This window comes from Monodelphis domestica, chromosome 2 (assembly GCF_027887165.1).
Source record: "Monodelphis domestica isolate mMonDom1 chromosome 2, mMonDom1.pri, whole genome shotgun sequence".
NCBI lineage: Eukaryota > Metazoa > Chordata > Mammalia > Didelphimorphia > Didelphidae > Monodelphis > Monodelphis domestica.
In genome coordinates, this window is record NC_077228.1 from 159,281,555 (window position 1) to 159,304,450 (window position 22,896).

A 22,896-nucleotide genomic window follows, 5' to 3' on the forward strand; every position below is an offset into this window, starting at 1 on the left:
TATTACTAAAACTTCTAAAATGGAACCATTTGTGTAGCCTTATGGCTTCTTGAGAGTGATAAATGTAGCAGTTTACTGAGTCAGTAACATATGAGAGTTTGGCAATATCATAAATTGTGTCATAAATCTCAGACTTAACAGAATCAGGATTTGAACCCACAAAACCTAATTTACCAGATCACACAGAGTAATTTATTTCTCTTGTACCTATCTTCTCTGTTGCAAAAAGGAAAAAATCTAATTCCCAATACTCTGTCAATAAGCATAGAGTACCTACTATGTAAAAAGTAGAGGCAGCTAGGTGGCATAATGGACAGAGTATGAGCCTAGAATTAGGAAGAATCATATTTCTGAGTTCAAAACTGACCTCTCATATTAACTAGCTATGTGACCTCAGACAGGTCACTTAACTCTATTTACCTCAGTTTCCTTATCTATAAAATGAACTGGAGAATGAAATGGCAAGCCACTCCAGTGTCTTTGTCAAGAAAACCCCAAATAGTGCCATGAAGAGTTGGACACAACTGAAAAGGGACAAAACAATGACAATAAATGTGTGGCAGGTATTGTGTTAAGTGTCAGGGATACAAAAAGAGACAAAAGACAATCCTGGCCTTCAACAAATTCACAACCTTTGTGGTAAACAAAATTGATGGACAATTATTATAAAGTATTTCAACATTGTTGAAGAACATTTGCAATATTTAATATTATTATATGGTAACAATTATTTATTGCCCCTTTAAGCATGAAAGGGAGCCCATTGTATTAAAAAAAATCATCAAGTTCTCATATTGGATCTTTTACTTCCATTTCTCTTCGAATATTATCTAGTTCAGATCACTGTTAGCTCATGACTTCATTACTGTAGTAAAATACTAATATGCCTATCAATCTCTGTTCCATTCTGCACAATACTGCCAAATTTACCTTCCTGGAATACAATTTTTGAGTCATTTCTTCCCTCATCTTTACCCTTAAAGCCTTCCTCTTCGATATTTTCTGCATGATTAAATCTGTACTACTTAGCTCAGAATTCAAATTACGCCATACCTACCTTTCTATCCTTATCTTCCACTACTCAATGACCCCCCACCCCAGCTCTAGTCAAACTCATTTATTCACTACTCTTTAATCTTAAAAGCCTTGTTTATTCTTGTCTCAACATTTTTGCTTGAGGTATTCTCCCTTGTTCAAATATAATTCTCTCTGTTCTTCATTGTATAACTTAAATCCCACCTTCTTCTTCCTTGAGTACTTCCTTGATCCTGAATTTCTATTGATTGATTCACTGACAGTCATGAACTTCCTCATGCTATCCTTTATATTGTTCTCTTAAACTGTTGCATGGGCTTGTATTATTATTTAATTTTCATATTTTAAAAAATTTCTCCAACTAAATTGTAAGCTCTCAGCTTTATCTTTCATTTTTTGTACTCCTCTCCCAGCACTGTATCTAGTAAGTGCTTAGGAAATATCACTCTTTCTGAGATATGTCCTATTTATATCATATTTGGGCAAATCACTTAACCCTGTTTGCTTCAGTTTCTTCATCTGTAAAATGAACAATAGAAGGAAATAGCAAACTATTCCAGTATCTTTACCAAGAACATCCCAAATAGGGGCACAAAGACTTAGACATGACTGAACAGCAACAATGTCTTATATGTTCATAGATGTCTGTATATTGTCTCTCCCATTAAAATATGAGGTTCTTAAGATCAGGAACTGTGTTTTTGCCTTTCTGTGTATTCTCAACACTTAACACAATGTCCAGCACATAAAAAATTCTTAATATGTATTCATTGACTGCCAGGATCATAGAGATAGAGCTAAAAAGAAACTCTGGGGTCATCAAATCCAAAATCCTCATTTTAACGGTGAGGAAACTGAAGCCTAGAGATGTTAAATGACTCATGCAAGGTCACTCAGGGAGTGAATGATGAGTCTTCTCATTCTAAATCCAATATACTATGGTTTCCTTTGTTAAGTTGGACTGGCAATCCTGGCCTTTTTTTTGCTTTTGTTTTTTGGGTTCTTTTTTTTTTATTTTTATTTGGTCATTTCCAAACATTATTCATTGGAAACAAAGATCATTTTCTTTTCTTCCCTCCTCTCCCTCCCACCACCTCTCCCATAGTCGATGCACGATTCCACTGGGTATCACATGTGTTCTTGATTTGAACCCATCTCCATGTTGTTGGTATTTGCATTAGAGTGTTCATTTAGAGTCTCTCCTCAGTCATATCCCCTCCACCCCTGTAGTCAAGCAGTTGCTTTTCATTGGTATTTTTACTCCCACAGTATGTCTTCTGCTTGTGGATAGTGCAATCCTGGCCTTTTAAAGACAAGTTAGTTCCCTAATGAACTCCACAAATATGCCAAAAGGCAAATAAATGATGGATCTATAATGGAACCCTACTGACATCCCCTTTCCCCCTTAATGAAATACCTCTGTCTTGTTGGGTCAGGACAATAAGGATTATCTGATGTTTGTTCTTTCCTAAATTGCCCTACCTGGGGTCAAAAATTCCTTCCTTATCTCTGTAATGATCAGTTTGTCGTCCTTGAAGCATGACATTGAAGCAGTTCTATTTTAGCTCCTCTTCCGGATGTTGGTGTAGCTAATAATTACATTTAGCCTTTGAATCTATGAGTGAACCTGGTCCAGCTTTACAAACATGTTTTTTTAAAAGATCTTATTTATTCATCTTCAGGGTTTATTTTATACACTAAAAACTAAACACACTACAAAATGGGGGAAGAGTGATTATTATATAAGGAGATTGAGTTCTAAACTTAAAGAAAAGATAAGATATATATCTTCTATAAATCTTGGGGTAATTTCCTTTGCATAATATTTTATATAGTAATCAATGTATATTACAAAATCTCCTTTAAGGGAATGTCACCCTGGAGACTAAAATGTAGTAAAATTTAAGGAACAAGTACAATGTTTGCTTCTACCTTCACTTAAAGGGTGATCTTAGATGAGGGCAGAGAGCACTTGACCCTATTACTTATTAACTACATCATTTTAGGCAAGTCATTTCACTTCTCAGCCTCAGGCTTCTCAACTCAGCTTCCTAACAGAGATAATAATAATTTCCCCAATAATTCTGTATGATATGATGGCAGGTGTTTACCCCCCTTCTATCTGAATACCAAAGGCTTAGACTTCTCCAAAGAATCAATTGATCAGAGATATGAACTAGTTGTAAATAAGACCTTAGCATTTCTGTTGGATCACACAATCAATTAATTCATTAAGAGTCAAGAATCTAGTTAATGACACTGAGAAGGAGTAGAATGCTTGGAGTCAGTGGGTAAAATAAGATGGTGCTATATAGGAAGTGTATTAGAACTGATTAAAGAGTTAGTATATCTTGTTAGGCTTAGATAAAAAACAAACAAGCTATTTCAGGATAGGTATTCCAGTAATGGGCCTGCCTAAGGATGAAGCAGCTTTTTCTAAGACCCTGAAGAGGAATCATTGGGGTGTGGGATGTGGGAGGAGGGGGAAAGCATGAGGGGAGGGAGGTAGAAGAAGCCTTTGTCTCTTCCCAGTTTGATCAGAGGATAACCTTAGATTTCAGATGATTTGGACTTCTTATCGGCTTCAGGAATAGTGTCCAGCAGTGGCTGGCAACAGGATCTACATCATGAACTGAGAGATAAAATGAAGATAAGTGAAATGTTCAGAGGAAAGGCAGCTTCAGAAGTCTACAAGGAGCCCAGCAGAAAGTTTTATCATATTTAAAAAGAATTTCCTGAGTAACCCACAAAAGGGAGAAAAGTACTCAGATTATGAGATTCTTGAGGGTAGGGACTGTCTTTCTTTACATTAATTGTAGGCTCTATATGAATGTTTATTGAATTTGCCTGGATTTCTAGGTATTAGAAGCTATGAATTATTCTTTTTGCTACATATGCTATCTAAATAAGAGGCTTCATTCCTCTGGAGTCTTTTTTTTTAATCTTTACATTCTATCTTAGGATCAATACTAGGTTCTAAGACAAAACAACAGCAAGGGCTAGGCAATTGGGATTAAGTGACTTGCCCAGGGTCATGTGCCTCAGAAGTATCTCAGAAGGACCTCCTTTCTCCAGGCCTGGCTCTCTATCCACTGAGCTGCCTAGCTACTCCTAGGCTCTTTAAATATGTGTGGAAGAGTTTCCTGCTGGTAGAGGGAGATGCTTTATACCACTTATTATTATACCACCCTAGTAAATACTCATTTTTAAAAGCTAATTAGCTCTGGCTGGCTAATTGATATTAACTGATAACTAATGGGGAACACACTAGATGGGGGCTCATTAGCAATAGTACTAGAGAAAACCATGCAGATACCTCAGCATACCTAGAAATATGCATTCTGGATACCAGACCTGATAGTTCAAATAGGGGTTAAATGTAAGCCTGAGACCCTACATGTTAATGGTAATATTTGGGAGTAAAAGAATGGACAAAAAAAATCATTTATTAAGCACTTAATATACACAAAACACTGTGCTAAGAATTAAGAATAAGAATAGGAAAGCCAGATAGTTTCAACTGTTCACATTCTCTAAATGAAGACAAAGATATGAGCTTTCAGCTAGAAAACAAATGGAAAGACCTGGAGTTCCTTAGAGTGTGATAGCAAAGCAAATGTTAAGGCATCTTCTTTAATGTTATTTCCACTAATAAAACTACAGTCATTTCTGATATTGATCTATTTGAAAATTCCTAGGACTTCTTTTCTATGTCTTTAGTAGCTATGCTAAGGGGGGAAGGGCCTGTGGCACTTATTTGAGCAGTTGCTAGGAAGCATCTACACAAGGGTAGATTCTCAGAATGATATCCATGTGGGCTGGGCTAAAAAGTGCATTGTAAGCCAAAAAGTACTATATAAATGTCAGCTATTTATTTTTTTGTCAAATGTAGCCACCTCAATTTGAAAAGTCCTTCCAAAAATATGAAATTCAACGTTATGCACCCAGTAAAATATCCTATAACACTAGAGAAAGCATTCAACAAATGCTTATTTAATTAATGAATTTAATAATAGCTAATCAACAAAGGAAACAATATTTGGTAAATTACAACATACAACTAATTAAAATTTTTCTGTAAGTAGAAGTTTGATTTTTGTGGATTAGTTAAAGAACTGAAGGGTCCTTCTTTTTATTTTCTTTTTCTTATGCCTAATCCAGTGCTTAGTCCTGATCTGACATTGGCAAAATCAGCATGAGGCAGAGCCAGATATATAGGATCTTGGACAGAAATGAGTAAATGCCTGGATTGTATCTGTGTCTTTGCCTGTTCTGAAACCATAAATGTAAACTATTTTTTGTTTGCTTTTCTTCCTTTCATTAGCACAGATAATTGAGAAGTGGTTGCATAAGCTGGTAAAACCACTGGCTAAGGCAATGAGTGGTTCTAAATATTTTTGGCAGTGGTTTATAAAAACTTCAGTGCCAACCTCAGGTGAGTAAGCACTGGATGTTGATTCTGGAAATACCTGGTGTTTGGTTTTTCCCCAAATCAACAGGGCAACTCCTAATATAAAAAATTCCTGCCTTGTCTCTTTAATATTAATCAGTAATTTAAAAATGATTTCAAATACTTACTACAAATATTCCAAGTAACACAAACCTTTTTTGAAAAAATTTTCTGATAAATGTTTGTTTTGGATCTACCAATACCATAAATTACTTACTAGAAAGAAAGATTTAGGCTGTTATCAATAATTTTTTATTCTGAAATAATGTAGGCTATTATATTTATGTCTCCTTCCTTTCCCCACTAAACAACTTTTAAAAAATTCATTTGCAGATTAATGAGAATTGACTGTACAAGATGCTGTAATTCACCAAATACTTTTCTTCTGTTCATATGCTATTATTGAATCATTAATTCAACAAATATTTATTGACTGCTTTTTCTAGAGAAGTGAGGCATTGTGTTAGGTTCAATGCCTTGAAGTTCGTATTTTGGGAAAGATTTAGAAGTGGCAATTTCCCATCCCTGGTATTGCTGGCTTCATTTCACAAAAGAGGAAATAGAATAAGAATGAGATTTGACATTATACTGTGCTTTCTGTCTTACAGAGCACTTTTTGTCATCTCTACTCCTTTCCCAGACCATTTAATCATCATATGGGGAATCAACCCTTGTATAGAACTTACCCAGCAGCTGCTGCCACCCCAAATGGGAGGTCCTTAGCCAGCAACCAACAAGGTGACACAAACCTAAATTATGGGGGATTGTTTTAATGCATCATATTTTCACTAAAAAAATTGAGATTTTATAATTTTTACAGTACACTTTTTGTAAATGCTTTGTGATTGTGTTTGAAGAGTGACTTTTTAAAAATGAGATAACATCAGACAGTGCAGCAACAGATCACTGGAAGAATTTGATTTGGGTTTGTAACTGAAGATTGCTATCACCACATTTACAATTCTTATGAATTTGAAACTCCTCATTATTGTGGATTCCTTCATTTCTCTCCTTTTTTAAAGCTCATTTTAACCAATTCACAACTTCTTAGTTCCTAGTATCATAGAATCATAGTTTCTATATGTAATGTTAGGTCAAACCTTTTTTTAAAGGATTCCATTTAGGAGGATTAAAAATATTCTGGGACTTGATTTAATTATAATGTCATTAATAAGCAGTGGCATCTGGAGGATCTTACTACCTAGAAAGAATCTTTCTTCTATTGGACTCAGCTGGGTATTTTCCATGAAATTGGTCAAAACTTTGGTAAGCACATGTCTCTGTTTTATGCCTTTGCTTGATATTGAAAATTAGAAGGTCAGTAAATAAATTTCTCTCTCCTACATCTATCAAAGAATATTCTATGAACTTCATACATGCAACAGAGATGACTTGGTACGGGAAAAACATCAAGTCTTCATTCACCTCTACCTAGTCAAGTATTTTTCATATAATTGACAAACAATAAACTTTCTATTCCTTGCCCCTTTCAGTCAGTTTTGGATGTGATCTTCTCTAGAGTTCAGATTGGGAAAGATATCCTATTGTCTTTTCAAAATTTAGTCAAGGATTCTCACAATTCAATGATCATTAATATTTTTAGAAGAATGAGAAACTAGACATATTGATTCAGAATAGTTATTAATGTCCCCCTCAATTTCCTTTTTTAGATAACAATTCTTTTCCCAAGTCACTCACATTTGCTCCTTCAGATATCTTGAAAATCAATTCTCTAATAACTTCAAAATTCTGTTGTCTCTAGTATGTGTTTCCTCTGTCTATACTTAGAATGGGCCAGCTGTTCATCTGTCTTTGTTTCCTTTAGTGCCATTTCCATTTCCTCATTGTTTTAGAACACATTAAATTATGACTGTCATGATTCATTTCACAGTGTCTGGCATGTAGTTTCCATGATCTTTTTTATTACACTATGAATAAGGATATGTTTTAGAATTTTTTAACTGTATCATCCATCCTTGCTCTTGGGAATGTATATAAATTGCTACTGTTTACCATTAAATATGCACAAGGATACACACATTTGTATATATTTTTATTTTTAAGGCCACTCTTTTCCCCCATCTTTGTGTACTGGAAGTTTATTTCTCCCCTTCTAGTTAAGAAAAGAATGAAAATAAGCGGATGGAGAGAGAGAGTAGAGTGGGGAAGTTTACAAAAAGATTTAGGAGAGGATAGAATCAAAAATGCCTTTCTGAATAATGTGAGATGAGGGGAGTAGAAAAAGAAACTCTGGAAATTGTCTCAGTATTTATGGTAAAAGGTGAAGTACTCTGCTGAAAAGGTAAATATATTTCATATTGAATCATATTAGCAAGATAGTCTTAGGAAGTTTAGATTCAATTGATAGCAATAAATGCTTCTCTGCTGTCCCACTTAATAGATATTCCAGTACTTTGCCATATTTATTCAATCAAGAATGAACTATTAAATGGATTTAAAATTTTCCATCCTTTTGATGTTGAAATGCTTTTCATTGTCATGGTCATTCTTTTTAAATTATAGTGAAAGGCCATAAAAGTGCATCACTCATTAGTTTTGAGACCAGAGCACCATGGATGCTGTGATTGCCTCTGTCTGAATTTAATCTCTTAATCCCTTGGGAACATTATGACTATTTGTAGAATGCTAACTTTGTACTTAACTAGTGAAGAGAAGAGCAATTTATGTTGTTCAGAGATTCAGATAGTTCGCAAGCATAGCATATTAAACCATACTTCCTGTCCCTAACCCCTATCCATTTTAGGCTAAAAAAGAAGAATAAATGATCAGTTATTAGGAAAATGAGAATTGCTGTGCAGAAACAAACAATGGCCCCTCCAGTTCAGTATTTTGTCCCTGACAATAAAACTAATAAATATGTGTTGTGGGAGATCTCATGTAATTCAAGGATGCTTAATCTTCCTTGTGTCATAGACTTCCCCTTGACAATCCAGAGTATCAAAATAAAACACATGGGATTATAAAGGAAATCAAAAATTCTGAAATAGTTATCAAAATATATGTTTTTTAAAAATATTCATGAATCCCAGGTTAAGAACCATTGCCCTAAGAAGACAGCAAGGTGGCTGAGTGAATTGAGAGCCAGGCCTAGAGACCCTAGGTCCTAGTTTCAGGTATGACCTCAAATATTTCCTAGCTATGTGATCCTGGACAAGTCACTTAGCCCCCATTGTCTAGTCCTTACTGCTCTTTTGCCTTGGAACCAATACACAGTATTGATTCTAAGATAGAAGATACGGATTTTTTTAAACCCTTACCTTTTGTCTTAGAATCAATACTATATATTGGTTCTAAGGCAGAATAGTAGTAAAGGCTAGACAATGGGGGTTAAGTGACTTGTCTAGGGTTGCACAGCTAGGAAGTATCTCAGGGCAAATTTGAACCTAGTACCTCCTACCTCTGGGCCTGGCTCTCAATCCACTGAGTCACCTAGCCCCCTCCCCCCCAGATATGGATTTTTTAAAAATAAAGAATAATTTTTAAAAAAGAACCATTGCCCTAGTAGTTGTTTTTTGTGATTAGAATATGTGCCCTCAATCTGAACTCCTCCATTTTCTTCTCATCCCCCACTTATCTTCTTCTTGTTGTACCCTGTGTCTTTCTCTATTCTCTCTCTTATCCTCCCTATTTATTCAACAAACATTAAGGAACATTTATTAAATGTCTATCTTGTACAATGTATTCTACAAAGGTGGAAAATTACATAGACGCTGAGTTTCAAAGAGTATATAATTTAGTAAAAGGCAGGGGTAAACGGAGACACAATTGACCTTGAGAAGGGATCAAGGGAGGACTCATAAAGGACCTTACATCTGAACTGTGCCTTGGAAGAAGGAAAGAATGAAATCAGACAGAAATGTAGAGGGAGTTCCGGGTGAGGGGCCATAAGCAAAAAATATGCAATGGTAGAAGAAAAGGTGAAATCAGAGAATAACAAGTAGTTCTTCTTGGCTAGAATATGGAGAATATAATATGGAGAGTATTATTAAATAAAGCTGGAAAGGTAGGTTGAAACTAATTTACAGAAGGCCTTAAATGCCAGAATAATATGGTTGCAGTTAATATAATTCATTAAATGTTTTTGTGGAAAGAAGTGATAAGGATCAGATCTGTGCCTGAGGAATATTACTTTGGCAACATTGTGAAAAATGAATTGACCTTCCCTGAAGACAAGGAGGACAGGAACTTTTAACTTTACTTCAGGAAAGAGGTAATGAGGTTCTGGGCTAGGGTAGTGGCAATAAAAGTACAAGGGAGGGGATACATAAAAGATATCAGAGACAGAATTCACAAGACTTGGTTACTGATTGAATTATAAATACGAAAAAAGGGGAAGAGTCAAAGATGTTATTGAGATTTCTGGTAAGGAAAAATTAATAAGAGGGACAGGTTTGTAGGAAATTATAATTGTAGCTTTGGACATTTTGGGAGTATTGGCAGGATATCTAGATGAAAATATTTACAAGGCAATCAGAAATTTTAACTGAGGATAGATTAGTGATAGAAATATAAATTGGGAGTCATAGGTATAGAAACATTTCATAAGCCCTTAAGATTGACTAAATTATTATGGTATAAAGTATATATATAGAGAAGAGAAGAGGACCTGAGCAAGTCATTTAACCCCTATTACCTAGCCCTTATTACTCTTCTATCTTGGAACTAATACTTGGTGTTGATTCTGAGATAGATTTTAAGGGTTAAAAAGAAAAAAAAAAGACATCTTCCAGAGTTACTGGCTTCAGATACTTATTAACTATGTGACCCTAGGCAAGTCACTTAACTCTTTGCCTCAAGTTTCCTCATCTATATAATTAGCTAGCTGAAGGAAATGACAAACTACTCTAGACTCTTTGCCAAAAATTCCCAAGGGAGTTATGAAGAGTTGGACACAATTGAAACAATTAATTGACAACAAATATATCAGGCATTGTGCTAAGCCTTGAGGATACAAAAACAAAAATGAAGCAGTTCTTGACTTCAAGGAATTTACATTCTACTGAGAATGGATGAGGAATAACATGCAATTAGAGAATTAAATTCAGAATATTTACAAAGTGTTTCCAGAGGATAGAAACTAACAATGGGAAGATTGTTTGAAAAATATAACAAAAGTAATTTTGTACAATGACCTTTTGATTGCTAATATCAAACAAGATATAAGGCAGGAAGATCAATGGTTACTAAATGTGCTTTCCCTTTTGTGAAGAACATCCAGTATAAAATCTGAATAGTGAGATCTGTCAGATGGTCCTGGTAGTAGGTATCATTGTACCTATTGCATTGTCTTAAGACATAAAATTTCCTTACTTTATTTGGTCACATGACTCAGGTTAGAATAAAGACCCAGCCTGAAAGATTTGTAGGAAAATGATACTTGGGGAGCTAGTATAAAATGGGAGAGTTTCCTAATTGGAACCAGAAATTGGGTAAGGGTTCAAGTTGATAATCAGGGATCCTAGCAATAGATGTTGGTGTGCAACAAATGTAGTAAACTGGGAGCTCATCCAATTAGGAACCTCAAACTGACAAATTATGGCACAATCAAATGTAATAGACTTTTCTACTAGCAGCATTGCAATGACCAAGGACAATCCAGAGAAACTTATGAGAAAGAACGCTATCCACATCCAGAAAAAGAACTGTGGGAACAGAAATGTAGAAGAAAAACATATGATTGGTCACATAATTCAATAGGGATGTGATTAGGGTTTTTATGTTAAAAGATCACTCTATATGAATAACATGGAAATGAACAATGATCCATGTATAAGCAAGTGGAACAGCTTGTTAGCTCCAGGAGTGGGGAGGGGAAGAGAGGAGGGGGGAGAGAAATCATAAATCCCATAACCATTGAAAAATAGTCTAAATTTAAAAAAAGAATAAAAAAGAATGAAAATCAATTAGGAACCTCAATTATTTATAAGTTTGATATAGGGTTGATATGAGTCAAAACAGTGGAAAATTATAGGCCATTGACTGGCATTGCTTATATATTATGGCTATTAGGACCACTTAACCCAAGCGACTCCATACTGGAGTCATACTGCTCCTTGTTATTGTTGTTCAATCGTGTTCCACTCTATGTGATCTCATGGACTTTCATTCATGAGGCTTTCTTGGCAAAAATATTGGAGTGGATTGCCATTCCCTTTTCCAGTGCATCCCCATTTTATAGATGAGGAACTGAGGCAACTAGGGATTAAGAAACTTGCCCAGGGTCACACACTTAGCAAGATTCTGAGAGTGTTTCTGAACTCAGATATTTCTAACTCTAGGCCTGATGCCCTCTCCAAAGCACCACCTAGCTTCTGCCATATCACTTCTTTTACAATATTAAACAATATATTTCAAAAATCACAATAATCACATCCCTAAATAAGGCCATAATCAGTCAAGTGTTAGGCCCTGTATCTCCTCAGGAAAAGTCATGTTGAAGAAGAATGCATATTGTTTAGACTATGATATGCAGTTGGATGAACAACTCAAAAGCTTGTTTATCAGTACATGTAGGCTGGACAGACAATGAAATGTAATGAGTAGTCGACTGGACTGCCTTTGACAAGGACAGTGAGCTCGATGCCTTTTTTGAAATTGTGCAGTGCTCATAATACCCCTGAGCATTTCTCTGAAACAAAATCTTTTATTTAATCATCATGATGATTAGTGATGATCTTGTGACAGTGAGTCATGGATGATACTCAGCAATTGAGTCAAAATGACCAAAGGACTCATGAAATTATGTTTCTTATAATGTGGAGGTCTATAATGAAACCAACTTCACTCTCTCATTTTTTTGCCTCTCTAAAGAGAATCTGTGAGTCATCCTTCCATGTAACTTCCATATGTCAACTGGTTTTACTTATATTGAGAAAATCAATATTGATATATTTGAATTCCTCTAGACATATTCAGTGGGCAATCTCACATATAGAATCCTAATGAATATTTATAGGCAGTTTAGAATTTAGATGGTTTTGCCTTTTTGCCTCCTTTTCTGCCACAATTTTACTGCAAAAGTAGCAGTGGAAAAGAACTGGAAACCATTAACATTTTAATCTTATTATTAGAGTTAGATATCTTATCATTACTTTCATTTCCAAATATGTCCTTTTTCTTCCCTCCTCTAATAAAAAATGAAAAAGAAAGATGATTTAAATAAAGGATGGTTCAGTGGATAGAGAGCTAGGCCTAAAGACAAGAGGTCCTAGGTTCAAATTTGACCTCAGATACTTCCTAGCTCTATGACCCTGGACAAGTCACTTAACCCCAATTGCCTAGCTCTTACCATTCTTTTGCCTTGGAACTAAATCTTACTATTGATTCTAAGATGGAAGACAAGGGTTTTGGGTAAGTAGGTGTGGGGTGTTTGTTAAGAAATTTAAGAATACCATAGTATTCTTTCAGTTGAAAGAATGCTAGTTCTAAATAGAGATCAAATACTACTACTAAACATAAACTGTTCCCCTGCCCTGCCCCCCATGCTTAGAATGCACTGTTTTTTAATCTCCATTTCCTAAGCCACTTTAACAGTTCATCTCTAGAACAAATTCCCACTGTAGATCTTTCCTAACTCCCTCCCCAATCTTTGGTTTACTTTGTATATATTTTGTACTTATATCTGGAAATGTTTTCCTTTAGAATGTAAGCTCCTTGAAGGCAAAGACTATCTTGTGTTTTCCCTGCCTGTCCTGTGCAGGATTCAAGCCTAGCTGGACTTGACACCAGTAAGACTTTTAAGCCAGATCCACTATTTCTTTATAAGTTACTTTTTTATATACTAAGCCATTGTTGTTTAGTTGATTAGTCGTATTTGACTCTTTGTGATCCCATCTAAGGTTTTCTTGGCAAAGATACTGGAGTGGCTTGCCATTTTCTTCTCTCTAGCTCATTTTACAGATTAGGAATCTGAGGCAAATAGGGTTAAGCTAATGTCTGCGACCAGATTTGAACCCAGTTCCTCCTAACTTCAGAGTTAGTACTTTTTAGTACTTTCTCCACTGTACCACTTAGTTGCCCTGTACTAAGCTTGCTTTTCATATACACATACATAGATCTCTTACCATCTCTCTAATGTCTAGATCTCCCTCTCCTTGAGAAATTAAAAGTAATTGTAGGCAGGCAGTTAGTGGAGTAGATAGAGCCATGGGCTTCAAGTCAGGAAGACCTGCATTCAAATTTTGCCTCACACAATTAGTAGTTCTGTGACCAGAGGCAATTCACTTAACCTCTCCCATCTTCAGTTTCCTCATTGGTAAAATGGGAACCATCATAGCACCTACCTCCCAAGGTTACTTTGAGGACTAAATGAGATAATAATTGTAAAGTGTTTAGCACAGTCCCTGGCATAAAGTCAGTCTCTCCCACCCTCACCACCCCAGGTTCTTACTCCTTCCTCTTTTCCTTCAAGATACTTCTCCAGTCTCAATAATTAAGATAATCCTCTCTGAAACATTTCTATCCTTTTTCCTTCCCTCAAAATTATTTCTGTCTCCTTTTCTGAATATTCACCTCTCATGTTCCTTAGCTCAGAATTTCATGAGGGCTACAAAATGAGAACCCCATAGATGTTGATTTGAGTGAAATCCTAAAGACCACAGTCTACTTCAGAAAAGAAGTGTACGACCCTAGATCTGGGGCTGAACAGAAGTTCAAAGACCATCAGGTCTAAGCTACTCATTTTTTAGATGAGGAAACTCCAGGTCAGGAAGGTTTAGTGTCTTACCTAAGGACACAAAGCAGTATATTTTAGAGATGGGATATCTTATAGATCCACTGCTTTATAGAGCCAACAATTATTCTATTATACTGTGCCATCTCCCTTTCTGAGAGTATAATTCAAAACTAAGCAAAATGGCTTCCAGGTTCTTACAGGGTATACATTTCATTTCAACATTTAGCTGTGCATGTTGCTGCTTGACTCCTAGTTTATATTGTTGAAAAGATCAGATGTTAATTGTTTGTAAATGCTTTTTCCTATTTATGTCTATGCAGTGCTCACTTTAATATCTTAGCTCTTTATGCCACTATTTGATCAAAATTTATTTGCCCAATGAAGTAGGTAGTCTTTACTTGTATTGGGAAATTAAGGACAAACTATCATAAATGCCTTCCAACTCTCCAGAAAATACACTCACCCATTTGGGGAGATCATATCTGATCTTTTGTGTCTACTAGTGATTGGCAGATATTGAAATAGTCTAGGCTACAGTTACCGTAAGGGAGCAAAGACTGAGGCTTTTGTTTCTAGAAACAGTGTCCCTTTTCTATTCAATCAATAAAAAGACTGTTTATAACCTGATGCATTTTTCAAAAGAAAATTTTAGAAAATTTCAAAATGTAAAATGTCATTTTAATCTGAAAAATTGTCTAATCTTAATTAATAACTAATTATGATGTAGTATTAGCGAATTGTTAATAAATTGCATCCAATTGTAAGCTAAAGGGAAATGCCATTTTAAAAAAGATTTCAGAATCATCTTTGAATTATTTTCAAAGAAAATGTGCATAATATTGGTAATGGCAGCTAGATGGTGCACTGGAAAGAGTGCTGGGGCTAAACTTAGGAAGACATACCTTCCTGAGTTCATATCTGGTCTCAGACATTGACTAGCTATGTAACTCTGGGAAAGTCACTTAATCCTGTTTGCCTCAGTTTCCTCATCTGTAAAATGAATTTGAGAAGGAAATGGCAAACTATTTTAGCATTTTTGCCAAGAAAACCCCAAATGGGGTTTTGAAAAGTCAAACACAACTGGAGAATGACTGAAGAACAACAAATAATATTATGAATATTAGTAAGGAAGATTTGTGCAAAGCATTGCATTATTAAGTTAATTGTGATGATATCTACAAGACTATATTTTAGCCAATGTGTAAAAATATAGTTATTAGTAAAGGAAGTATGAGATAATAGAGCATGTACTTTTCTGGAAATTGGGGTATGCATGATCTTGTCCCAGTGGATCATAAATAGCTATATGAATTTGGGGGCAGTATTTAACCCAGAGGTATCACACAACTCCAAGTGGAACTCTAAATACTCCCAAATGTAGACTAAATCAGATTAAAATATAATTGGGAAATATTTAACAAAATAAATAAAAATATAATTATACAGAGATAATTCTAATAAGGAGTTTTTAAAGCCAACATGTAGCCTACAGAGATCCTTATGTATGGTTTAATGGCCCCCAATTCTATTTTAGTTTGACATTAACAAATTAACCTTTCTAAGAGTCTCTGATTCATTATCTAAAAAATGAGGACAGTACATAAAATCTCCAAAAAGTACTATTCTAATAAAAATCATTTTAAAAAAATAGCACCTGCATAGGATAATTCATTTGGGAAAAGTTGAATCCCAGGCTATGATTTTTTTTTCTTCATTACTTCAAAGATCCCCGACTTCTTAGGTGTGAGGCATTCTCCAAAGTCTTTTCATCTTCTTTCATTTGCCAATTTGTGTTTTCCTAATAAGACAGCCTCTGAGAACCCAGAGTCAACTCATGTCTTGATGAGAGTGGGTCTTTAGCAGAAGAATATCTTAATTATCCCTTCTGTCACTAATAGCTTCTCCCATGTGACTCCCCTTTATTTGTGAAAACACTGGTCTTTGACAGCCAGTTGCCACAGGCAAACTGACCAATTCATAGGGTTTACACATCTTTCAGTTTGGTCATGCTCTTTCAGCAACCAAACCACATTGTGGTATGGTTGAGCCACATGAAATGATAACATTTTCATGACTGATTCATGTGATTGTGAGAAGATACTCAGTGCCTTGAAGTATGCCCTCAAGAAAGTATAGAAATGTCAACAGTGAAGGAAGTGAGACAGGCAATTACATAGGGTACCATCAGGATTTTGATTTGACTTTTTCTATAGAATGTAGTGTGTCAAATATAACTCTCTTTGCTGGTAAAGGATGTTAAGTGGAAGAATGGGGGAAGAAGGTAAAGAGGATGATTGCTTTGTTAGCAAATAGAAAACTTACTTGAATTTTAAAAGCACATTTCTTAAAAAAAAAAATAAAAAGCACATTTCATACCAAGGGAGGTGATACTTATGTATTGGTTATAAGGCAGAAGAATAGTAAGACTAGGCAATGGGGGGGGGGGGGTGAGTGACTGACTTGCCTAGAATCATAGAGCTAGGCCCCCTACCTTCTTAGTATAGATTATAGGGCAAAAGAGCCCTAAAACTAGGCAACTTGGGTTAAGTGACTTGCTCAGAGTCCCAGAACTAGGAAATATCTGAGGTCAAATTTGAATTTGGAGTCAGGTTCTCCTGACTCCAAGCCTTACACTCTATCCATTATGCTGCCTAACTACCTCCAGTGGCATGATTTTAACAAGGTCTTTCTTGATGTCAAGTCCATAGCTCTGTGCTATGTTGTTGTCCCTAATTCCAGTTGCTTAAGAAAGATAAACAAGGATTTGGTGACGTAGTAGAAGTATAGGGCTGAGAATCAGGACACTGGGATTCTTCATTCTAGCTCTGTCTGAGGAAAGCTGGGGAAACTATAACTTGTTGGGGCCTCAATATTCTCTGTTATATAATAAAGAAGTTAACTCAAATCAAGGGATCTTAATCTGGAATTCATGGACTTATCTGATTTTTAAAAATATGTATTTTTGGTAATTGTCTTTTAATATAATTAGCTCCCTTTGTAAAACATTATTCTGAGAAAGAGTCCCCAGGTTTCACCAGACTATTAGAAAGGCCCATGACACAAAAAGGGTTAAAAATCTCAGCTTAGTGATAAAATTATGTTGATATGTATATGGAGAGAAAGAGTATGCAGAAGGCCTTTTAGAATTATATGGGCACTTGTTTTCTTTATAAGGAAACGGTTTGGAATTGTGGCAAAGCATTGGACCTGGAGTCAGGAGATCTGGGTTCAAGTTCAAGTTCTAAAGGGTATTAATTGTATAACCACTGGCAAATCACTTAACCTCTTAATCTTGGTGAATTTGTCTTAAAAAAGGGCATTATTACTATTACCTATCTCACAGTGTTGTGAAGAATACAGCAAGGAAATCTTAAAGTATTATTCAAATGTGAATTGTAATTGCATGGTAAATAAAAGCAAATGACTTTAGTTTTGATTTAGTATTGTTCTTTTATTCAAGTTTTCATTCTGCTGCTGATTTTTTAAAATGATCTTTGCTTTCAATCAAGTCAATTCATGAAAAACAGCAGTTTCTCTAGGATTAGGTTAGAAATAACCCAAAACATAAAAATGTTGAAATATTTATGAAATGTCTGTGGGTATTTATTTTTTGGGAGTGGGTGTATGAACATTCTGAAATTCATTTCTACATGAACATTCTGAAATTCATTTCTACATAGAAATTTGTTCAACATCAGTTCTTGGATCAACTTGAACATCTGATAATTGCTGGGTTTGGGGGGAATGGACCATCAATATTTAGTTAGGGAACAAAGGTTTTGACAGATATAACAGAATACCAACTGTCTTTGTGTAAGCTTTCCAAAGGTCTTTGAATTCTCCATAGAATTCAATGTTAAGTGAAAGCAAAGGACAAAGAAAGCTTGTTTTTTTTAACATCTAAAAGTTTTGTATTTAGAATATAAGTTTCTTTGACTAAAAAAATGCATAAATTGTATTATTGGGTTCAGACTACAATATTTTTTTTACCAGTTGACTCAGAAAAATGTTCATTTTCCTGAGATCTTTTTTTAAAATAAAAAAAAACTTGTTCATGAAAATTACATATTTAAACATTTAATATTAATGTATAGTTTTGCATGGTATCAATTACTATATTACACAGGATTCCTTCAAGTATATTATATTGCAGTTTAATATGTAGATTCATTGAAATGTTATATTTTATGCCAGATGAGAGCCTCTGAATTCTATTCCTGGTTCTACCACTGTTTTGAGTCTGAGGCCTAGACCAGGGAGCAATGTTACTTGAACTGTATTAGTATACCTATCTAGACAATGCCCCTCCTCTACTTTCCATAACCAAACTTGTATTTCAAGAATTCTTGAGAGCTAGTCAACTTTAAAATTCAGGAAAAAAGTGTAACTCTTTAGAAAGAGACACAGAAATATAAAGTGGGAAAATTAAAACATTCTTCATGAATTTAATCTTCCATCTAGTGACCCTTTTCCTATGATGCTTTATGTTAAGATATTTCTAAGTGACCTATTCAAAAGAATGTTTTTAATTGTATACCAAAGAGTCAATGACTAATGAGTAGATTTATATATTGTGACCTTAGCTGCAGCATAGAGAGGCAATCTGATGAGGTTTGATGGATTGAGAACCAGGCCTAGAGATGGGAGATCCTAGGTACAAATCTGGCCTCAGACTCTTCCTAGCTGTGTGACCCTGGGCAAGTCATTTAACCCCCATTGTCTAGTCTTTTCCACTCTTCTGTCTTGGAACCAATACCAAATATTGGTTCCAAGACAGAAGGTAAGGGTTAAAAAAAAAAAAAGGTGTTTATAGTCTGGAGTCAGGAAAGACATAGGTTCAAACTCAAGTTCCAAGGTTTATTAGCTATATTATCACAGGAAATTAATTTAACCGATCTAAGCCTCAGTTTCCTTATCTGTAAAAATAAAAGAAAAGATAATATTACAAAAACCCATTTTATAGGACAATTGTAAAGAAAATACACTGTAACCCTTAAAGTGTTATAAATATTATCACAATATATTTGATTATAGAGAATAGAGAGATTGTGTTTTTAGTATATGCCTCAAAATATATCTCTGGAGCCCACTGTTTGTCATGTCTCCAGAGCACAGCTCTTAAATTTCCATTTATATTTATATAACTAGTGCATAGTGCAGTGCTTAGCATTTAATAAATGTTTGCTTAATTGAATTGAATCTGAGTTCCTTTTTCATCACTATACTCTGGCCAGTGTTTCTTAGATGCAGTTGTCTGTTACTATCTCTGGAATTTATTCCTATAAATTGCCAGCCAAAATAAGATGTCACTGAGAAACATTGGAAACTTTGCTTCAGTCTTTGTGTTTCTGCTTCAACCCTGGAGTACTTATTTAATATCTCTGCTAAGGATGCAGTCAGAAGTTTGGAGTCTCACAGATTGGAAGTCCTTGATGACGAATGTAATAAATTCCCAAATCATAATTAATGCAAATGTCTGAAGAGAGATGTGTATTTCACCCATGCTGTTAGATTTGAGATTTAATGCCTTAGAAGATCTCAATACAATTGGATTATCTAGAATCCATCTTTCAGGGATAAGAAGAGAGAAACAGTAGCACTGCTCCACATCTCTGGGCATGTAGCAAGTTAGTGGCAACACTTACTTGCCAAGTGCCCATCAGGAGAGAATAAAAGTGAGTCATTAGGAGCAACTCCCTCTATGATCAAAGTCAAGAGATGCTTGGAAAGGGTGTCTCCATGACTCTTTACTGTGGTTTTCAGCAACAAAAAAAGATTACTACTTGCTTAAATGCATCTTAATCATACATTTAACGAAGGTTTTAAAAAATCTTAATATTAGTGAGACAAGATTTATTTGATTTCATTTTGGTGAGGTCTTTCCTAAGGATACCTGAGAGTTAAATTAGTATTAATAATAGTGTTCCTGACAAATCTTTAGTACAGTATTCATGTTTTCAAAGATGAATAGGGTAAAAAGTCTAATTAGTCTCATTCCTTTCTGTTTTTCTAAACTAGATTCTAGCCCCTGTAGCAACACTCAATTCATGTTTTGTGTCTTTATATTCTGTTACATAAATGAGTTCTCACATATGATTTTGAAAAAGGAATAGCTCCTATGAGAATTGGGCTTATATTATGGTGTTTTGTCCTTTGTAGTTTTGACTCCGTTTTAGATATTAGTTTGAACAATATAGGATTTTACTTAGTTTCTGAAAGGCAGTGTAGGACAAGAGGATCAACCAACACGAGAAGATGAAAGGGCTTAAATCTTGTCTTCATTGCTCAAGAGCACCCAATGACTGAATTTTTCTCCCAATCTCTCAGCCTCATATTTCCCTGGATCCACAGGGTCTTGGACCTTACTAGAAAACAGCATTCCAAATGGGAAGGTTGACATCCTCAAGACTTGGCACTGTATCACCTTACCTGTCTTAGATATAATAATTTACAAAATATCCTCTTCACTTTAGCTTACATATATCATAACTCACTAAATAGTCCACAGAATTGTGTTATTAATCTCTGGAAACACCTGGAAGAATAATTTCCCAGCCAGTGCTACTCTGTATCCTGGGGGGAAAATACCCAAATCCCTGCTTTTCCAAGTCAATCCAGGAAAGTTGAAAATAGCTTAGACATATTCATCTCAGGATTAGTGCTTGATCACCTATACTCAAGGAAGAATAAATACAGAATAATTGGTCCAAACCCAGATTTAGGTTTGTTTGGGGAGGATGTGGTCTTTAGCAGCTATATGATTATAATTTGGCATTTTTGCTGAAGTAGGAGGAAGGGAGCCACAATCCCTTCTTCAAGAAAAATGGGAAATGGGGAAAGAATATATTTTTTCTTTTAAAAAAATTACCTGTTTATTTATTTTTAGCATTCTTAAAAATTTTTTTTGAGTTCCAAATTCTCCTTCTCCAGTCCCTTCCCCGTCCATTGAGAAGACAGGCAATATGATATCAATTATACCTCAACTATACATGTGAAGTCATGCAAAACATTTCCATTTTAGAGAATCACCTTCAAAAGGTCCATTGAGTCTTTGGCTCTTTATGCTGAGTGATCAATAAGGGAATTGATTGCTTTGTCATCTCCAATTCTCATAATCCTTCAGCTCTGGCTGGAAGCAATAAGGAACTTTATCAGCCCTGCAGGGCCCAAGCTCTGAATTAATATATACAGTTTACCAGATATAGTCAAGAAAGCTGTCAAGACAGCTCAGGTCATGCCCTATTACAGGAGTCATCCCTTTCACCACTTCCCTATCTTCCTCTCTCCCCAAAGCAATCAATCACTAAAAATTTATTGAGTGCTAACTATGTGCCAGGTACAGCACAAAGCACTGAGGGTAGAAAGAATTAAAAGACAGTCCTTGCCCTCAAGGCGCTTATAATCAAATATCCAATCAATTGCAAGTATTGTTAATTCCACTTCAAGATTTTTCACATTCATCTCTTTCTCTGAATTCACAGCACAACCACAGTAATCCAGATCCTCATTGACTCTTGCTTGAGCTACTGCAATAAAAGCGTGCGTTAGTTTATCCTTGAAAGCAATTACTCCTATTCTTGCTTTCCTTCTTGGTAGTTCCATTTTGGCTGTGTGCACTACAGCTACTTAGAAATTCTGCTATAATCCAGTCTTTTCTTATCACCTATTGAGGTAGGTTAACTAGAATAGAATAGAATAGAATAGAATAGAATAGAATAGAATAGAATAGAATAGAATAGAATAGAATAGAATAGAATAGAATAGAATAGAATAGAATAGAATAGAATATTACATAACATAATATAATATAATGTAATATAATATAATAATATAAATGCTAGTGTGAAATGCTCTAGGAATGGCTAACTTAACTGTTGGAATTTTCTCCTAGTATGTAGTTTTCCAGAGCCGTTGTAGGTCACAATGATGAAAATACTAAAGAAGCCAGAGGTCAGAGATTAATGCTAAATTAAATTTACATATTGATTCCCAGTTTAATATGATATGATGTTATATGGGTGCCATATTTCTCTTAGGAATTTCCTAAACGCTATAATGATCCTCCAAATGAGTTTTCTAATTCTTTATCAGACAACAAATAGGAGTTGCCTAGGTAGCCAAGTGTTTTGAAAGTTTTATTTTCTGCCTTGTTGGTTAAAGTCTGTGTCTGTATGTAGAGCTTCTTCCAAATAGACAATGAAGACACTAAAGTAGAGTTTGGAGGTTTGGGGTTCAATTATGGCCTCAGATACTTTCTAGCTGTGTGATTGGGAAAGTCATTTAACTCAAATTGCTTAGCTCTTGCTGCTCTTCTGTCTTGGAATTGATACTAAAACGGAAGATAAGAGTTAAATATATATATATATATATATATAGTATTGGGGATATATACTTAGTCTGTAAAAGGGGAAAAGGTGGTTTTTCCTTTTGTACCTTGTTATTGTTACTATGGTATTAAATTCAACATACGCTTCTGAAAAACAACCTATGAAAATTGTAAAAAAACAACTAATAGAAGTTTGTGATTTCACCTACAACCTCTTTTTCTGTTCTTTGTATGATGGACTGTTCATGTTTGTTGGTTTTTGTTAAGCTCATAATAAATTAGAAAACATAACATGATAAGAAATTTGAGGAATTTATTCTGTTGTATCTCTACTTTGTAACCACCTACCAGTTTTAGGCAAAAGATCTTGGGACGATCTAGTTAATTTTG